The sequence below is a fragment of the Sceloporus occidentalis genome, unplaced genomic scaffold (assembly GCF_023333645.1).
Source record: "Sceloporus occidentalis isolate IW3139 unplaced genomic scaffold, rSceOcc1.0.p SCAF_1, whole genome shotgun sequence".
In the NCBI taxonomy this organism is placed as follows: Eukaryota; Metazoa; Chordata; class Lepidosauria; order Squamata; family Phrynosomatidae; genus Sceloporus; species Sceloporus occidentalis.
The window spans coordinates 279,275,605-279,292,881 of NW_028316981.1; the positions used below are offsets into that span (position 1 = coordinate 279,275,605).

The following is a 17,277-nucleotide window of genomic DNA, read 5'->3' on the forward strand; positions in this document are numbered from 1 at the left end:
AGGCCCACAATCTATTCATCATAAATGCCTTCTTCATACAAACAGAGAGGAGATTGTACACATAGAAATCAACAGATGGTCAACATAAAAACCAAATAGATTACATAATAGGTAACAGAAGATGGACAAGTTCCATTCTTGTGGCAAAAACGAGACCAGGCAAAGACTGCAGACAGACCATTAATTATTTATATCCAAAATTAGAATAAAGCTGAAGAAGACCACCAAATCAATCATCCTCACATGACTGAGCTGGATATAGCATGAGATGTGACCCATTGGACAAGATGGTAATGCTGACTACGAAAAGGTGGAAGACAGTAGGAAAAGAGATTGGCCACATCACAGATGGGTTGAATAAATAAGTAAGCCATAGTCCTGAAATTGCAAGACTTGAGCAGGGCTTCTGAACAGGGCTGTTAGAGGTCTCTCATTCATAAGGTTGCCATAAGTCAAAGCCAACTTGACAGCAAGCAATCTTCTTTAAAACTCAACTTTTTATGCAAAAGAAAGAGAAATCAGATTCTTTCAATTCTGATTTTTCTATGCACTGAAGAGTGTTCAACTTTCATAATAAGGAATAAGACATTCAAAACTGCTGGAACTCAGATCTTAATGTTGAATATAAAATACGGGACCTTCAGAAACATTTTACTTCAAGCCCTCATCCTTACAGTATGTATAATTGCTACTTTGCCATTTTTCTTTCCAACTAACACTATGATGCAAATAACCTGAATGAAATTCAATATATACAACAATCCCAAGGGCACTGTCCATTCTGTAGCAAGCTCTGTTTCAAGTCTCTCTGAGAACATCTGGAGTTGACAGTTTCTGAATTTGTCTGGCTAAACAAAAGATCTCTCTTTCTTTCCTGCCCGTACAAGGAAGGATTTAATGCATCACCAGGGACCAGAAGTCTGAAACTAGATCCAACATTTTTATAAAATGATTCACAGACATTTTAAAGGCGAATAAAAGAATTTCTTAAAAAATATGAGTTGAATAAGAGTGGAGTACTAAGTGTTCCTCTCACCTGCCTTTTGCAGGTTTTTTATGGTAGTTATCTACAAGTTGTCCTATCAGTCTGTATTTAACATCCTTCATTTTGGAAGACCTGAAGCTAACAGGAAGATTAGATCAAACACAGCTATCTTTTAGAATATGAAGAGTGAGATATGCTTAGAATGCAGAAATAAGTAGTTAATTAACTTGTTAAAATAATGCATTAGTTTGCCCTCCTACATGTCTTATTGTAAGTCCCTAGAATTACTGATTAATGCTGAAACAAATCCTATGCTTTACTGGGTTAATTAACTTTAGAATCCAAAATGAATTAAATCTATGACTTCTAAAGTTTAAGTTGTTAGAATCCATTAGGCCAGGGTGGCTTTCCCACTACAAAATTCCATAAAACAAGAAGGCTTCAGGAAAAGCTGTAGGATTGGAGTAAATGTATCACATGTCTTCCCAGGCAGGCTAATCTGCTTGCTATATCATGGCTTGCTTTCTGAAAAAGGAGAAACAGAATAATCTCTGGAACAAGGGAAGAGGAGGGAATCAATTGACATCTGGAATTGAATAGCAATGGGAAAATGGAGAGGAAGACAAAAAGTGAGTCCTGGACTGCAATAAGAGTGGGTGTGTGGAATGGTTAGTTTACTTAGCAGGACCCTCAAAAAGCTCAGAATTGATATGAATACCAACTGTGCCTCAGACTCATTCAGCTTCCTGCCCAAAGCTTCATAGTCTGAAGTGATCTGCTCAAAGGGGGTTCTTGGCCATGTCACTAGTACCCACATGAATAAGGAGAAAGGAGTGTTCACCAAGATCTGTGTTCTTGATGAGTTGGGCAATTTGTCAATGACAACATGGATACGGGCACCAGGAAGACAGCCCACTTCATCTTGTCAAGCTGGCACACAGGTCCCTCTATACCACAGAGCCCTTAACTACTAGCATCTTTCTTTACTTCTTGTTGTGGTTGATGGTTATCTTGACTCCCTCTTTGGCATGCAGTAGCCCTTGTTTCTGGTTTTCTCATAGAATCGTAGAGTTGGAAGAAACCACAAGGGCCATCCAGTCAAACCCTCTGCCATGCAGGAAATCACAATCAATCAAAGCATCCCTGATGTTAGGAAGGATAGAATTAGGGGAATTATATGAGAGGCGTGTCCTAACAATGCACGCAGCGGGATCGTGTCCCTATGTGTATACCAGAGGTTATCTAGTCCAACCCCAAGAGACAGAGACTCGGATGCCAATGGAGGTGCAATTAAAATATGAGCATTTATTAAAGCCACACAACAAAAGGGATCACACATGCACACACACATTCAATGCTAAAGCAAGGGAGGGGTGAGTTCGGGAGTAATGGAAAAGGATAGAGGCACCGTTGGGAATATTTACCTTCAAAGTCTTCTCCAAGGTGACGGATTGAGGGATGGTGGATGGTGAGACATGGCCGCGAGAACGGGGAAAGAAAGCGGCGGCCGCGGTGGCTAGGAGCTGAGTTCTGGCAGACAAAGCTAACTAGAGGCCCGAAAAGACAGTGAGCTTGGCATTGCTCAAGTGATTTCAGCTGAGCACAAGGCTCCAGGAACGCAAGCTCGGAGCGAAATGCTCTACAAGCAAGGAACTCAGGCTCGGAACTTACTACTCTACAAGCCCACTGAATGGTGAAAAGTAGGGTCCTTATATACTGCTAAACATAACCTCAGGCTATGGCAGCCTGGCGGACAAAAGGCTTGATGACTTATCTTTGTCTAAGCTGAAACTTACACAATGGATACACAAAGCATAAGTCTGCCACTTATTCAGGGGGAGGGAATACCTTGATGGTCGAGCCGTTAATCTAATCACTGGCTCATTAAGGAGGGAGCCATAGCTATTGTCCTCCTTGTCTCAGGTAGCTTGTGAATCCGGTATAGCAACTCCCAAAACTGCTGCTGAAAGGTTTAAATCTACCTTTTTTCCTTGACCATGCCTAGCAAGGGTTTGCTGGTTACGTGGTCTGCTTGCTTTTGGGATAATGGCAGCTAGTAATGAGGTCAGTCAGGGGTCATGGCTTCAGACCGCATGGCACCCAAAATGTATATAAAACCATACTTGATAACACTGACATAAGGCCGTCCAGCTTCTGTTTAAAGACCTTTAAGGAAGGAGACTCCACCATACTCTGAGGGAGTGTGTTCCATTGTTGAACAGCTCTTACTGTCAGGAAGTTCCTCCTAATGTTGAAGTGGAATCTCTTTTCCTATAGCTTGCATCCACTGTTCCATGTTCTAGTCTTTGGAGCAGCAAAAAACAAGCTTGCTCCACTGTCAATGTGACACCCCTTCAAATACTTAAACAGGGCTATCATATCACCCCTTAACCATCTCTTCTCCAGGCTAAACATACCCAGCTCCCTAAGTCTTTCTTCATAAGGAATGGTTTCCAGACCCTTCACCATTTTGGTCGCCCTCCTCTGGACTCACTCCAATTTGTCAGCATTCTTTTTGAACTGTGGTGCCCAGAACTAGATACAGTATTCCCAGTGAGGCCTGACCATAGCAGAATAGAGTGGCACTACTACTTCCCTTGATTCTAGACACTGTATTTCTATTAATGCAACCAAAAAGGTGCACCCCACCAGCTCAAAAGTTTTCTGCCTCTCCCCACAAGATTACAGCACAAGATTAAAAGAGTTAAACAAGAAAGTATGAAGACACTTGGAAAAAAAATAATGACCTTGTTACATACCAGGTCTTTTAAAGTGGAGATGTCAGTGGCTAGAGTCACTGCTGCATAGAAAATCTTTGTAGATCACATTTCATGAGTGGAAGTGGGGAGGCAGAGGGTTTACTTATACACATCCTTCCTTAGTCTATATTAAGTTTCTTCAGAGAAATTGTAGATAGAGGAATGCACACAGGGAAGTCTGTGCAAGAATGAGTATTTTTCCTAAGCTGCTTTAACATGCCTTTTGAAGTTATTGTTGCAGCTGCAGTATCCTGTGATTTGAGTGCTTTGGGGAGGGTAGATAAATGATAAGTATGAAGATAACATGGATGTTCAAAAGAAATTGAGAAAGAAGGGGAAACTGGGAAAGCTGATTGAGTAAAAAGTACCAAAAGGTATCCAGCTATTATAGAAAGTATTCTGTCTTAAAATTCAAAAGAAATATTAAGCAACCCACAGGCATGAGCATCTTTTCACTGAGCATACTGCAAAGCACTGCAAAGACATTTATACATTTTAGACCTTTAATAACAGTTCTAATGTTTAGTTTTGCTTTTTGTAAACTGGAAATTTTTGTTTATTAAAGACTGAGTATTAAACAGCTGTTGCAGAAAGTATTTTAACTAGGATGTGCTATATTTTTCTTTCTTATATTTAATTGGTAGCTCTCTGACTTGTGTAGTTAATAGCATAGAGTCCTTCATTGAATTTTTTTTTGACATCATTATTTTATTTGTTTGTTTGTTTAATACCCAAGCTTCTCCTGGGGTGGGGCCAATGACAGTTGTTACGTTGTAACTTCTTTTTAAATTGTTGTAAATTATTATTTTCATTTAACCATTTTAAATTTAAATTTAATTTTATTTACAACTTTGTATTATTCCTTGTTTTTATTGTATTAGCTCATACTGTAACCCATTTTAGGTGCCATATTGCGAGCAAGACAGCATATGAAATACAAATATAAATGAATAAATTATAAACAAAGTTGGTAACTTGGATTACTTATGCTCGGATTATATTGATTTACAATTTAATTAACCAACTACTGATCGTGCTTATGCTGTAATAAGGATAATCAATGCTGGAAGTCTATTTGCTTTAATGAACAAAATGTCAGTCTGCAATTCAACTGAAGTTTTGATCATTCAACTACCAGTCTGTTTAGTAAAATAATCTGGCATGCAACAATCAAAACACTCTAAAATTGTTCTTGCCAATAATATCAGTTCTAACTATTTTAAATAGGTGTTTCAGATCAAAAAGGTATTCACTCATATATACTGAAAATGTAAAAAGCTCTTTATTATAATAGTTTCCTTTTGGGAGAAACTATTCCTATTTTGTTGGAAAAGATGGGGAGGAATACACATTTTGTCAAAGTCAAGCATATGGAAATTCCAAGATGAACCTATGATGACGTTTTCTTGGAAAGATTTGTTCAGTGAGGATTTGCCATTGCCTTTCTCTGAGGCTGAGAGAATGTGACTTACCCAAGTCTCCCAGTGGGTTTTCATGGCCAAATGGGGATTCAAACCCTGGTCTTCTAGAATCTCAGTCAACCACTCAACCACTACCCCATTCTGGCTCTTGCCCAGTATCTATCTTGCTTTAGTCTTTATGAAGGAAGAAACATATGATGAGTCATTTAAGAGCACTGATTAAGGAAAGGTCAAGGATTAGAATAACGAAGGTGCATATTTTATTTTTGTGGTGGAGAAGAAAACAATTTTAATTAATTGAGGTACAGATTACCCTTGACTCTATGCTATTAATTACACGTAAGAGGAGCTACCAATTAAATATGAGAAATGGGAAAACCTGACCCAGTCCTAGAATATGTTATATTTTTCTTTTAAAAAGCAGGTGGGATGTTCTACTGAACTACAGACTTCTCAGCTTATTTTCAAAAACTTCTCTGAACTATTAATAAAGCTAAAGAACAATCTTTCTTTTCTAAAGAAGAAAAAAGAATGACTGATAGCAGTAAGCACAGTAGATAAAGAAAAAAAACTGCTACAGTACTGGACACATTTTTGTTTCCTTATTTGATAAAGCACACAACATGAGAGCAGCTGATACTGAAAGAACATTGGCGGGTTACATACCGCCATTTGGGACATCCCCAGGATGTCCCAGTTTAAAAAGGAAGCGTCTCTTCTAGATGCCCCTACTCCTGTTACGGACTCTGTCCATAACAAATGGCGGCGGCCGTTCCACACGGCCGCCGCCATCTTGACATAACGGACGCTGTGCGTCCACACATCATGCGGCACTTATGACATCGTGAGGGTGCCATTGGCGCCTTGTGGCATCATAACTGCGACGTGAGAAGCTCCATTTTGGAGCTTTTTTGCTCCACGTGGGAGCTGCGCGGTTTGGCTGCTGCGGCTCCCTCGCAGAGCAAACAGCAGCGCCGGCAGACCGCCGCAAAGCGGCGGTCTGTAACAGACCATTGTATCCTGATGTTCAATAAGCTTTTGACCTCATTCTCCTACAGAATAAGCTGATGAGATACTTGAGTAGCTACAAACAGCTACTCAAGTTAGGTTAGGTTAAGGATTCTGCATCCTGTGTGGAATTTGTTCCCAGTCAGTTTGAGACACAACAGTATATTGTTATATGTCCAAACTTGTTGGCAAGAATATGGTGGAGTGCCGTTTTTAATATGGGAGTTATAAAAAGTAGATTGCGAAGTAGCAACTGGGTTGAGTGGAAGCAAGAGTACTTACTATTCAGTTACAAAGTCAAAACACCTAAGTTTATGAATGAAACTAGACCTAATGCATCACAGCTTGTCAATGATCTGGTTCGCAATATATCACATTTCCTTATTATTTTTAACCAGCAAAACATTATCACTCATAGATCCCAAGAGATTTCATTTTGAAACACTGGGAGGATACAGAGAGGGGAAAAGGGACGGCAAGACGCCACCCCTTTTTGCCCCAATGGAGGCTGCAGTAACCAAACCGTGTGGTCCCCGGGAGCCCTAAAAAGAACCCGCTCCTGGCGGGTTCTTCTTAGGGTGCGCACACAGCACCATTGGCGTCCTTGCATGCACTGATGATGTCCATGTGGCGCAATCATGACGGCCCCTGTGTGGCTGGGGGTGAGCCATTATGGCGTGGTAGGGCTCGGGAGCATGCGGACACTCCACTCTCCTGAGCCCTAAAATCGGTCCCAGGCCACCGCTTTGCACCAGTCTGTACTGTGCCTGAGTCTTGTATAGAGATGATGCTCTCCTTGCCAGTTAACAAGCCCCATCCTTCCATATGTCAATTGCAGCACATATGTTTTTATGGAAGAGAAATACATAAAATTATTTTTATTTAGTTTTGAATAAAAAGGAGTGAATTGTTTCCCTCAACTAGGCAACCTCCCCAAATCCATTACATGTCCAAGACGTAATCAAAGTTACCACTTAGGTCAGGGGTAGGCAACCTGTGGCCCGTGGGCCGGATGCAGCCCGGCGAGGTCTTGGGACCAGCCCCAGCCCGATTGCCGCCGGGGCCTTTGGGGGGCAATTGTCTATAGAAGCCTCAGAAACATGCATTTAGATTAACATTTTTTTTTAAATCAGCAAATTTTTTCGCATGTCCTCCATTTTTTTAAAAAAAGTGTCTTCCATTTGAAAATTTTGTCCTACATTTGTCCTGATTTATTTATATATTTAATAATAATAATAATAATAATAATAATATGTTTTATTTTTATACCGCTTTTCCGAGGTGATCAAAGCGGTTCACAGAATCAATAAAAATTAACACATCATAAAAACAACATGCAATAAGACAAGCAAGATGGTGGTCAGGAGGAGGGCTTGTCTTCTTAGCAGGCCGAGGCCCGTTGTTGCTGGCCTGCTTCTCTCCCCCTCAAGATGGTGGTCGGGAGGAGGGCTTGTCTTCTTAGCAGGCCGAGGCCCGTTGTTGCTGGCCTGCCTCTCTCCCCCTCAAGATGGTGGTCGGGAGGAAGGCTTGTCTTCTTAGCAGGCCGAGGCCCGTTGTTGCTGGCCTGCCTCTCTCCCCCTCAAGATGGTGGTCGGGAGGAAGGCTTGTCTTCTTAGCAGGCCGAGGCCCGTTGTTGCTGGCCTGCCTCTCTCCCCCTCAAGATGGTGGTCGGGAGGAAGGCTTGTCTTCTTAGCAGGCCGAGGCCCGTTGTTGCTGGCCTGCCTCTCTCCCCCTCAAGATGGTGGTCGGGAGGAAGGCTTGTCTTCTTAGCAGGCCGAGGCCCGTTGTTGCTGGCCTGCCTCTCTCCCCCTCAAGATGGTGGTCGGGAGGAAGGCTTGTCTTCTTAGCAGGCCGAGGCCCGTTGTTGCTGGCCTGCCTCTCTCCCCCTCAAGATGGTGGTCGGGAGGAAGGCTTGTCTTCTTAGCAGGCCGAGGCCCGTTGTTGCTGGCCTGCCTCTCTCCCCCTCAAGATGGTGGTCGGGAGGAAGGCTTGTCTTCTTAGCAGGCCGAGGCCCGTTGTTGCTGGCCTGCCTCTCTCCCCCTCAAGATGGTGGTCGGGAGGAAGGCTTGTCTTCTTAGCAGGCCGAGGCCCGTTGTTGCTGGCCTGCCTCTCTCCCCCTCAAGATGGTGGTCGGGAGGAAGGCTTGTCTTCTTAGCAGGCCGAGGCCCGTTGTTGCTGGCCTGCCTCTCTCCCCCTCAAGATGGTGGTCGGGAGGAAGGCTTGTCTTCTTAGCAGGCCGAGGCCCGTTGTTGCTGGCCTGCCTCTCTCCCCCTCAAGATGGTGGTCGGGAGGAAGGCTTGTCTTCTTAGCAGGCCGAGGCCCGTTGTTGCTGGCCTGCTTCTCTCCCCCTCAAGATGGTGGTCGGGAGGAAGGCTTGTCTTCTTAGCAGGCCGAGGCCCATTGTTGCTGGCCTGCCTCTCTCCCCCTCAAGATGGTGGTCGGGAGGAAGGCTTGTCTTCTTAGCAGGCCGAGGCCCGTTGTTGCTGGCCTGCCTCTCTCCCCCTCAAGATGGTGGTCGGGAGGAAGGCTTGTCTTCTTAGCAGGCCGAGGCCCGTTGTTGCTGGCCTGCCTCTCTCCCCCTCAAGATGGTGGTCGGGAGGAAGGCTTGTCTTCTTAGCAGGCCGAGGCCCGTTGTTGCTGGCCTGCCTCTCTCCCCCTCAAGATGGTGGTCGGGAGGAAGGCTTGTCTTCTTAGCAGGCCGAGGCCCGTTGTTGCTGGCCTGCCTCTCTCCCCCTCAAGATGGTGGTCGGGAGGAAGGCTTGTCTTCTTAGCAGGCCGAGGCCCGTTGTTGCTGGCCTGCCTCTCTCCCCCTCAAGATGGTGGTCGGGAGGAAAGCTTGTCTTCTTAGCAGGCCGAGGCCCGTTGTTGCTGGCCTGCTTCTCTCCCCCTCAAGATGGTGGTCGGGAGGAAGGCTTGTCTTCTTAGCAGGCCGAGGCCCGTTGTTGCTGGCCTGCTTCTCTCCCCCTCAAGATGGTGGTCGGGAGGAAGGCTTGTCTTCTTAGCAGGCCGAGGCCCGTTGTTGCTGGCCTGCTTCTCTCCCCCTCAAGATGGTGGTCGGGAGGAAGGCTTGTCTTCTTAGCAGGCCGAGGCCCGTTGTTGCTGGCCTGCTTCTCTCCCCCTCAAGATGGTGGTCGGGAGGAAGGCTTGTCTTCTTAGCAGGCCGAGGCCCGTTGTTGCTGGCCTGCTTCTCTCCCCCTCAAGATGGTGGTCGGGAGGAAGGCTTGTCTTCTTAGCAGGCCGAGGCCCGTTGTTGCTGGCCTGCCTCTCTCCCCCTCAAGATGGTGGTCGGGAGGAAGGCTTGTCTTCTTAGCAGGCCGAGGCCCGTTGTTGCTGGCCTGCCTCTCTCCCCCTCAAGATGGTGGTCGGGAGGAAGGCTTGTCTTCTTAGCAGGCCGAGGCCCGTTGTTGCTGGCCTGCTTCTCTCCCCCTCAAGATGGTGGTCGGGAGGAAGGCTTGTCTTCTTAGCAGGCCGAGGCCCGTTGTTGCTGGCCTGCCTCTCTCCCCCTCAAGATGGTGGTCGGGAGGAAGGCTTGTCTTCTTAGCAGGCCGAGGCCCGTTGTTGCTGGCCTGCCTCTCTCCCCCTCAAGATGGTGGTCGGGAGGAAGGCTTGTCTTCTTAGCAGGCCGAGGCCCGTTGTTGCTGGCCTGCCTCTCTCCTCCTCAAGAATTTTTAAAAAAAATTTTTTTTAAAAATTATTTAATTATTTATTTTTTTGCTTCGGGCCCCCAGTTGTCTGAGGGACAGCAACCCGGCCCCCAGCTCAAAAAGATTGCCTACCCCTGACTTAGGTAAAAGCATGTGCACTGATTTGCTAGTCTATTAAATATACATATCAAGACCTTATTTCTGAACAACAATGTGGATTCTCACTCCATCTTAGATGAGGAAGATCCTTAAGACCAGTGAAACCAGAAAGGTAGGTACTGGAAATGGCCCCACAGTCATGATAACAGTTGGAATGTGGATCAAGGAACCATTGAACTGTAATCTCTACTTCAAGAGCCTTCACCGTCTGATAAATACAGCATATCAGCAGTCCACGTCCATCCAACTGAGACAATAAGCCTTCTGGAAAACCTCAAGAGATGAGTCTTCGAGAGGCCTGCTTCTTTAACAGCTGAAGGAGATGGCCAAAGGTGAGGGAGGCTCAATTTTCCTGGAAGCATGCTCACTTGGAATTATTTATTGTCTTGGCATGCCACCACTGTGCCTTGTGGACATCTTCTCAAGATCACAACAGGACAATACCTTAACATTTAACAGTGTTACTTTTATGGAAGTAATCCCATTAGAAGACAAAAAGAACCTTCTTGTAGTGTCTTCAATTTTATTTGGGCAGCCACAAAATGGCTCCTCTGAGGCATACAGTCAATTATAAAATGGTGGTGGCTTCCAACATTTACTCTCAAAAATATATCACTGCCTATTCAACTTCAATGAAGGAAATGTTTCTGTATGGACGATTCCAGAACAGATGCCTATTTGCACCAATAAATGTATAGCTACTAGCCTTAGAAAAATACTTTTATATTTACAGTAGCACTATGTTAAAAAAAACACCTGAATAGAAATCTTCCCATTTCTTTTTTGAAAATAAATAAATGAATAAATAAAATACAACACATGCCACAACTTTCTTCTACAAAGTAACATTTAAAGAGAAAGCACATTGTACTTGATTTTTTTCTTTCTTACTTAATTTCAATTTTTGATTTAAATAAGTAACCAAAAAGAAAAAGACTGAGATCATAAGTCAATAGAGGAACAGGAAAAATACATTAAACAGTTTACAGTACTTAGTGACTCTATTAGATAAATTAGCACCATTTTAACTACTGTATAACATTCCCTAATAGGGGGAAATCAGAATACTGATTATAAACACATATTAAGGACACACTTCCTTGGCTTAAATGTTCAGCATGTAAACAACTTTTAAATGGAGTGGCAAACCCTAATTTTGCAAAACAAACACATTACAGTATTCAGCCAAAAAAAAAAGAAAAGAAAAGAAAAGAAAAGAGAAATGTGTTTTTTTTCCTGGTTCAACACAACGTTAATGGGATTTCCATTTCTCTCCTGTTTTAATTTTAAGAATGGATCTTCTGATAAACCCTTCCTTCTGCTGTTTCTATTTCTGCTAAAAAGGTCAAGGATTTGTTGTTGCACAAACTGTGTGACCAAAAAGAAGAACAAGAAGAAGCTGAACATATAAATTATACAATTAAAGGCAAGGTTATTTAAGATGTGATCTTGTACATAATTACAATTCACATACGCTGAAAATCGATGAGACATGTGGGTGTCAATTGATTGTGCAGAAGCACAATAAGGCACAAAAATTAATGGTACTTTAATAGATCTTGGCTTCTCTTTTAAAGCACTAGCCCTCAGAGAAATTAGCTTCATGCGCCAAAAACAGGACACAAACTATTTACAGCCAGATATATCTCTGAATCTCTAAGCTGCAGGGAAATTACATTTTGCCTGCATGAAAGGACCACATTTGTTTAACTGTTTTCTGCTCTGGCACCTGTGGGCTTTTGCAGACAAAGCATTTTAAATAAGAACTACAACGCTGTAAATTTTTTTATACAGCTACACATAGAAGAAAACACATTCTTAAAACAAGTGTCGCATGTAATGACCAGATGGAGAATGGATTAGGCTTCCAGAGGTATTCCAACCCCTGCTTCCCCACCCTGTTTCCTCCCCTCCATTCATCACTCAGAGAAACATCAGTGAGCTTCCAAACCAAAATCCAATAAGTACGTACTTCAGTTTGGGTTTTGAGGCAAAATATGGTTTAGCAAAACCTGGAGCAACAGATTGCTAAAACCAGGTTTGTTGAATAGGTGCACATGAACTTTAGATATGCTCACAATTGTTGGTCTATGGTTTGGCCATTATAGCCTGGGCTTTTTTTCACAGAGAAGACCAAAGAACCTTTTCTAAAATTCCTAAAATCAAGAAAGTTGCACATTCACTTAATTACTTTTTTCTCGCCTTTCAAAACCAAGAGATAAGGTCTCATCCATCCTTCAGGAAACATTGCTGAAAGATCACGGAAAGGAAGCAGGCATTGGAAAATGGTAGAAGAGCAGCAGTTGGTAGACTGATGGAAACAGAAGTGAGATTGGCACTATGGAATAAACAGGCAAGTTTTCATCAGGCAAGATTTCACCAGGCAAAACTGTTTCTTTTACTGCTCTGCACTGACACTATCTCATCATATCCAAGTGTAATTGACAATATTAATATTTGTTTGTCTTTAAACTGCTATTAACTATATGGGTGTATACTTAATGAGAAATACAGTCCAGGGGATCGTTCACACTATGATTTGAACTGATTTGGAGATCGGTTTATATATGCCTCATTCACACTTAAATCAATTCCAGGCCCAACTGTGTTTGGTCTGAATTGTGGTGAACTGTGGTTAAATGGCGCAATTACAAAAAGAATAACTTATTTTGGAAATGGATCTTTTGACAGTTCTTTTGCAAAGAATCAGAGATGAGCACCACCCCCTACAGTTGGACATGACTAGACATGACTAGGGGAAACGTTGACCTTTAATATTACTTTAGAGCAGAGGTGGGCAAATGTGGAAGATTGCCAAGGGGGGGGGGGGAGAGAATAATATCCCTCCACCAGATCTTAGACAGTCACACCCCCACCGCACTTGCTCCTGCAAAAATAAATATAAATTTTGCCCACAAAGGCCCTCTAGGGAACATGTGGGTATGTTTTGTGGCCTTCCTGGACCTGTAATAGGCATTTGGGGGCATTCTGAGGCAATTTATTTTTAAATTGTGTAAAATTTCATTTTGACCTCTGGGAAGCCCAGAGGAACTCCAAATGTGGTAGAAATTTTTCCACATCCCCTAGAGATCATTTTTGAGCATTTAGGATCCCCGGAGCAGTCGTGGGACCATGGGCCAAACTTTGCCCATATCTACTTTAGATAATTAATTGCTTTATAAAGAGTGTTCTAGCAAATACTACATTGTTAAAATTCAGTCTAAACATATCAGACCCTGATACTAACTTATTATTAGAACAAAAAGCTTTCCCCCTCCCTACTAATGCAACATAGCTGGGATATTGCCACCTTTCCAGATGTTTTGATTTCCTTGAACTATAGAGTTGGAAGATGCTACAATGACCATCCAGTTCAACTACTCTATTCGTATTGTTTCCTTCCTATTTCTTAGCCCTAGAAGTCTCCTCTGCTATAACTTAGTTACAATGTACTGTTATTACACAATTACATATGTATGAGCAAATGCCAGTTACTGCTAAGTAGATTGCCAAAAAGATTACTCAGGGTGTAACCAAGTATCTTTTCCAGCTGTTCCACTGGTTGTTGTTGTTGTTTTTAAGATGTGCCATTTTCTACTGTCTTAAACAAAATATAATAATTGGCCCAGAGGGAACTGACTGAAGTTTAGGTCAGATGCTCAGTACTTTGCTTTAAAATTTTTCTAAATTTATTTTTTACTGCTATTGAAATCTGTGTATTCTGTTTGGAAAACAGAATGTGTCTTATTCATCGCAGTTAGATTTATAAAAATTCAGCATGAATGTCAAAGCCTTAGTGAAAGGTTAGACATTACTGTATGGTTCATTTACAATAGCTTGGCTTTCCAAAAGTGTTCACTGCTGTTTTAAACACACTATACACAATGCATCCCTTGAAAACCACCCAAAAACTTCAGGTCATCCCACACAGGGAAATAACCCTGTTAACTGAAGATGCCCAATAATGGTCATGTTCCCCAACTATATTGACTACTAGCCCATTTCTCAATTCAAAGTCCTAGTTTGCAGAGGCTGAAAATACAAAGGCTACAGCAGATCACTTAACTATTTTTGCTGCCTGCAGATGCTGCTGGGGGGGGGGGGGGAATGGGGAGCAAAAAGGAGATGGGGGCACGTTACAGACCACCCAAAATGGGCGGTCTGCCACCGCCGCCGGTTGCTGCGTCCAGGAACCATAGCAGCCAAACCGCGTGGTTCCCGGGCACAGCCAGAAAGAAGCACCGAAATGGGGCTTCTTTCTGGGCCCCGGAAGTGGCGCCGCGAAGCGCTAGTTGCGCACGCACGGCATCACTTCTGCCGCATGATGTCTGGACGCTATGCGTCCGCGACATCAAAATGGCGGCCCCGTGTGGACAGGCACCGCCACTTTGTACGGACTTGGTCCGTACTAGGGTTGAGGGGCTTCAAGAAGTGACGCCCCTTCTCAACCCGAGCACGCCCCTTCTCAGCCCTTAGCACACCCCTTTGGCGCGTTTGTAACACGCCATGATGCTTCTGGAAGCTTCCATGAGCAATGCTCTGTTAAAGTAAGGCATAGGGTCTTTGCTTTAGGTTGGGAATGGGTGGGAGGGGTGCTTTGCATTGTTTTTCCTTCTGAAGTGGAATTTCTGGTTACCTCTGGTTTTGAAAAAAAAAATCACATTTTTAAGGGGGTATGCGTCATGGCTGACCTATGTGAGGCAAAACTGACCTCAGAACCAAAGCTGTTCTAAACAACTTAGATTCAAGTTACCTGGAGGTATTTCTCCACCCATATCAGAACTTCCACCAGCTGTACCAGGCAAAAAAAGTAAATCAAAGAAATATCACATACAGGTCCTTACCAGTGATGGCTCCCTATTTGTGGATTGGCACTCATCTGACAACTATGTTCTATTCCAGATAAAGGTACCTCTTTTTTCTCTGAAGCATTTTAAGAACTGTTATAATGTTCTATTTTGATTCTGGTGTGATTGCTTTGTGTGATATATGATTATGTCATTAGCCATCTTGACTCTCATTATAAATGAATAACAACAACATTCTCTCATTATTGCTTTTATCTTGATTTTATTATACATGTTGGTTTTATCATCATTTAGTGTTTTGTATTTTATGTTTGTAATTTACTTTTAAATTATTCGGGTAATTACAGTTTAATTAATAAATAAGAATTATTTTAGTTGCTTTCTCGTGAGTGCTTTGAAAATGATTTTTTTAAAAGACGTCTATACAGATATTTGGCATCAGGTTTTGCTGCAGTTATTTTTTTTTAAAAAAAAAGCTTTATTGTTTCATCACAGTTAAGATGAACGTTCCAATTCTCTACAGATAAAAATGATTTCCAAGTTTAATTCTTTATCCACTTTTCAAATCTGCCTCAAAGGCTTCAGTAGACAGCAAGTCCATTGTTCTGTCAGCTTCATGCTGCACAGTACTCTGATCCAAAGCACAAATGGAATTCAGCTTCCCCACTTCCCTTCCCCTGATCCAAGGGATGGGAGAATTCCACAGGCTTGTTATTTTCTGCCTACCAGAGCAGAAAATGGGTAGATGGGGAGAAACATTCTCTTATGGAAATGTTTATCTCCCTTAAGATATACTTCATGTGGATTCCCTTCTCAGTTGCAGTCTGTTTTGTTTTTATAGTTTTTTTGTGGGTTTTTCGGGCTATGTGGCCATGTTCGGTAAGAGTTTATTCCTGACGTTTCGCCATCATCTGTGGCTGGTATCTTCAGAAAATATTTGTTTTGTTTTTGTTTTTTTTCCTTAGTCACACTTAATCATACACATTTAATGTGTCTGGATATGACCTATACACAGGCAGTCTTTCCTTCTGAAACAGAACTCACTGAGGTGAAGGGCCAACAATTTAAAATAAATCCTTCATTATGTGTGTTTATAATCAGTATTCTGATTAAAAGCACTGCCTTATTATTTTGTAACCAGAAGTACCAGCTTCACCTGACTTAGAAACCACATCATTCTCTCCCTACCTCCTCTCCTCACTAAGTCTTCCAATTTTGTTCTTTCTCACTGGTGCCCATTCAACAATTGGGCAAGATTATTTTCTATTACTCCAGAGACTAGGGAGTGTCTCAGATGTGGTAAAAGGGAGGCCAAAGGCTGCTCTGGCCCCAATTGCTCCAGGACTATGGTGATCAGATGTCGCAGTCCCAAAGTTGGCCATTGCTATGGTCCTGGACAGATCATCGGCAGGAGCGGCTTTTTGTCAGTCCTTTTCGGGGTTGCTTCCAGCAGCTTAGGAGTGACTTCCAAGTAGTTTGGGGGCATGTGTCATTTGAACATCAAACCCACAAAGTGCCTGGGACATGCTTTATCTGGCCCATGTGTTTTGGGCCTAAGACATAGAATGATGGGTTCAAGCTACAGGAAAAGATATTCTACCTTAGGAAGAACTTCCAAATGGCAACAGTTGATGCCTCTTGAGATTTTTTGTTTGTTTGTTTGTTTGTTTTAAACATTAGTCTGAATTGGTATTCCTGGAAGTTCACACTCATGTAAGAATTCACTCTAGATATCCTTTGTTTGCATTTTCCCACCACACACCAATGAATTTTCAACAATTCATCCCTCTATAGATCTTATCTGAGGATCTACAGAAGCATTTGTGGTTTGGTCAGCAACTTGGACCACCCAAAGAATTTTTTAAAAACCTATCTGTGAAACATTAACATAATTTCATAAAAATCTAAAGCAGCAAAAATAGATTTCTACAAGCTACAAATCTTTTCTAGATGAATATGGTAAAGGGTACGGTATCATAAGTCATTCTGTCTCTTAGACCAGAGGCATACTTGGTATTCTGTGACTCCTTTATGTTGTTTTTGTAACATTTAACATCAATGCAAAGGTCTTAGAAAAACCTCCCACATACACTGAATTTACTCTCACTATATACCTTAATGCTATCTTAATCATTCTGTGAATTAAATAGAGGCTCAGAAAATTGTTTTAAAATAACGAAACGGTTATGATATTTTGCATGAGTGGGGAAAATGTAACATGTATAACAAAATGCCATAGTTAAGTCTTTAAAAGACATAGCTCTTAAAAAAAAATCCCTCCGCTGTTCTCAGAGTTGAGCTATTGCCAACAAAATCTGATTTCCTTTTTAATTATTAGAGATGCAATATACACTAGCCTATAAGTCAACCTCATGTATAAGTGGAGAATAGGCTTTGGGGCCAAAATTATGAATTTTGATATGACCTATGGATAAGGTGAGGGTAAAACTGAGGGCATGTAACAAAGGATGTAAAGGATAGGGCAAAGGAAAA

General features: G+C 42.3%; 1 protein-coding gene across 1 annotated transcript in view; it reads right to left on the reverse strand.

Moving 5' to 3' along the window:
- Positions 1-17,277, reverse strand: part of LHFPL2 (LHFPL tetraspan subfamily member 2) — a 130,539-nt gene that overhangs the window by 73,743 nt on the left and 39,519 nt on the right. The window lies entirely within an intron of this gene.